Source organism: Pinus tabuliformis, chromosome J (genome assembly GCF_031772625.1).
Source record: "Pinus tabuliformis cultivar Carrire ecotype Pingquan chromosome J, CPIR1, whole genome shotgun sequence".
Classification (NCBI taxonomy): domain Eukaryota; kingdom Viridiplantae; phylum Streptophyta; class Pinopsida; order Pinales; family Pinaceae; genus Pinus; species Pinus tabuliformis.
This window is the reverse complement of record NC_142295.1, coordinates 1,599,823,476-1,599,827,065: the sequence shown is the minus strand read 5'-3', so window position 1 is coordinate 1,599,827,065 and position 3,590 is coordinate 1,599,823,476.

The following is a 3,590-nucleotide window of genomic DNA, read 5'->3' as shown; positions in this document are numbered from 1 at the left end:
GAGCCAAATTGGATTCTCCAAGGAAGAGTTATGTGAAATCTCCCACAGTGACTTGCTTTTAGACTGGTTCAGTAGAGCGAACTTGTACGACGTGCCACGAGTCACTGTTTCAACCTTTGAATCTAAAACACACACAAAAGAAACTACAGTCCGTCCTCTTTCTGTACCTTTTTATGAAATTTCAATCCGATCCTCAGAGAGAGAGTTATGACGATTTTCCCCAGGTCACCTGTTTTGAATGTAATTCAGGAGTCTGCAAAAAGACCAACTTCCTCAGATCATATCTCCGAAAATATCGCGAGAAAAGCTCTGAAATTCAGACCCAAGGTTCAGCGCCAATTCTTCTCAAATGGGTTTTTTTTGCGACTTCTGAAACGTCACAGAAAAAAAGTTATAGTGAAAATTCCACGATGACCTGTTTGGAGCAGCGAAACCCTAGAATCCAAAGCTCTGATACCAAATGTTATGAAACCAACTCACAAAAAGATAGAAAAGAGAGATCCACGCCTTAGAATTCAGCCTCTTCGAGGGGGCAACCTCCTTTACATTACATAAATGAACAATTCTTGGATGATACAAATGACAAAACCTCCTTTCTATATATAGGAGTCTAGGGAGTCACAATATAATCCAGCCGACCTAACAATAATAATATAAAGCCACAAAAATAACAATAGAGGGATTCTATGGGGCACAGAAATAACAATATGGGGGTAATAGGGGCACAACAATATAAATAAGGGGTATAACTACAATAGTAATGGGGTAATCACTAGTATTATAGGGACCCAACATAGCATATTATCATCTACAGTTTAAATCTACAAGAAAATTATACATGGACTATTTCTAAATGCTGATCATTTTGCAACTTCCCTTGTGCCTATATGAACTGCAGGGGTTGGTGGTTTGTGTGGATGATCGTTTCCTTCCCCAGAATGTAATGCTTCCATTGATGGAAGACCTTCACAATGGAATACATTTATTTTCATAGGTGGTATACTTTCAGATTGTGTCTGAAAGTGTCTCATTGTGTTAAGCAATTGGATTCCCCTACAGAGTAAGAACTACACCAATAGCATAGTCAGAGGCATCTATCTTAATCTCAAATGTTGTAGGGCTGGTAATGTGAGCACTAGTGTAGAGCAGAGGCGATGTTTTAACTCGATAAAGGCCTTCTATTAGGTTTCAGACCAAAAGAAATTTGTTTTCGCTCCGCCCTTGCTAACTTGCATTAAAGGCCAAGTGATATGAGAGAACCCTAACATGAACCTACGGTTGAAATTGGCAAGACCTAGAAAGATGCGGAGCTCTGTTAGAGTGGTTGGGGCTGACCAATCCTGGATGACTTGTATCTTGAATGGATCTACATGCACACCCTTCTCATCAATGATGTACCCCATATATTGAACCTAGGTCAGGCAAAAGGTGCATTTCTCCAAATTGGCACACAACTTGTGTTGTCACAAGGTTTGGAGGACCTATCAAATATGGTGGAGGTACTCCTCCCAAATCTGGCTGAAGATCAAGTTGTCATCTAAATACACCACCGCGAATGGTCTGATAATCACCCTATGAGTAACCTCAGTTAAGGATTTATTGAATAAAGGTATTACAGACTCATGTGCTAGTGTGTGTGTCTGTGTTATTTAAGCAACGGATCAATCAGATTGCAAATACACAGACACTTGAAGTGGAAAGACAACAGAGAAATACAGCAAGCAAATACAAGAACACAAGAAATTAATAAGGAGTTCACCTTATCCTCCAGGGCTACATCTCCAGTCTAGCTCTCAGTGGTGGCCTTATTTTATTGTGTCTTAGGAAGAGAATTATAATGCAGGAGCTAAATATGAGTCTCCTGAAATATATTTTCCTGGCAGGGTGGTTCTTGGATTCCCCAAGCCATTGGAGTGCACAGACTCTTTTGCCTACTAGCTCTCTGACCTCTCTGGTCTGACAGATCCTCTCGGGGATGGATTGAATCTCTCAAGCTCTCTGGTGCTTGACATTGCCTTTGGTTAGCTCAACCCTCTGTCTTCTTTCTACTTTTGCTTCACTGTCTTCTTCTGTTCTCTGTTCTTCCTCTCTATGTTCTGTCCTCCTCTCGGGGTTCTGGTGTCTTTTTGTGTTACTTTTGCATGGCTTTAAGGCCATTCGATCTTAGGGCTGTTCAATTCCTCTTCCACCTCCGTCAGATTTCCTTTTGCAGCTGCGCTTGGAGTTCCTTGTTCGACATCATCATCTGGCTCATAGGGAGTGGCTACATGTCCTCCTGTAAACTGCACTAGCTTGCTTCGTCGGTTCAATTCTTCGGTTACGTCATGGAATGAGTCTTCCTCCACCGTGGTGGTCAAAGAAGACCTAAAATTCTTCTAAATTGTGGCTTATTCCCTCATTAAATGCGGTCCTGCCGTCAGGTGCGATGTCAACCATCAGATCTGGACCCCCCAGATCCAATGCCATATTCTCATTTTGCGTGGTTGACTTGCTCGACTGTTAGCGCACAATGAGCGATGATTTTCTCTCTCGGGATCACTCCAACTTCCCCAATTCTACTTACTGCTTAAGGAGCCCTTGATCAATACCGCTGGTTTCGGAGCGGGTCCCACCTTTTATCTTTAGCCTTTTGCCCATGGTTCTCCGCTCTTTCATGCGACCGACGCTCAGGGCCTTCCCATTTCGAGTGTTTTCGCCCAGTGATGTGCGATTAGCATAAAAAACCTCCTCTATTTCCCGATCTGGGCCTCCCAGGGGCTAATTTCACCTCCCGTGCAGTCTCCATGGGCCTCGGTTAGTGCGCTTTGACCGAGGTCCTCATCGTTCCACGCTAGCTGCCAACTGCCACTGGTTTAGAGGTGTTTTTGATCATTGTTTTGAATTCTTTGATGTTTGTCCCGGCCTAATATAGTCATGGTCCTTCTGACAGTTCTTCATGGATCCAATTTGGATCACAGCCTCCCCATTGAAAAGCTTTTGGACCACCAAAATTTCGTTTTCAAGCATCGACTAAGTGAGGGTATTGCTTTCTCACTTGTCCAATCTCAATCCACTTTGCACTACTTGGCTTTGAACCTTTGAGCCCAATCCTGAGGTACTCCACATCTCCCCTGCGCGTTGTCCTGACCTTCTTGTCCAGCACTGTGTATTACTGCAATTCATTAAGATATTTAGGTAGTAGGTCATCAATAGAAGGCAATTGACTTTGCTCTTTAGGGTCCTCAATTATTGAAGGTTCAAACAATATCAAACAATTTGCATTTACGACTGAGTAGATGTGCATGTAAGCTGGTAGACCAAGGTGAAAAGCATTTTCACCAATCTTCTCAAGTATCTTGAAAGGCCCATACTTGATAGGCTTTAGCTTTTTACCTTCACCTTGCATCCTGTCCTTGTTGATATACAGCCAGACCTGGTCACCAACTTGGAAACTATGCTCCATCTGATGCTTATCATGCCTAGCCTTGTACTTGGCTTGGCTCTTTTCCAGCTGTTCCTGTACTGCCTAGTGGATCTCCTGGATCTGTTCAATGAACCTAGTTGCCCTATCCACATCACTGTGTCCATCAACCATGGTATCTTTACCAAAG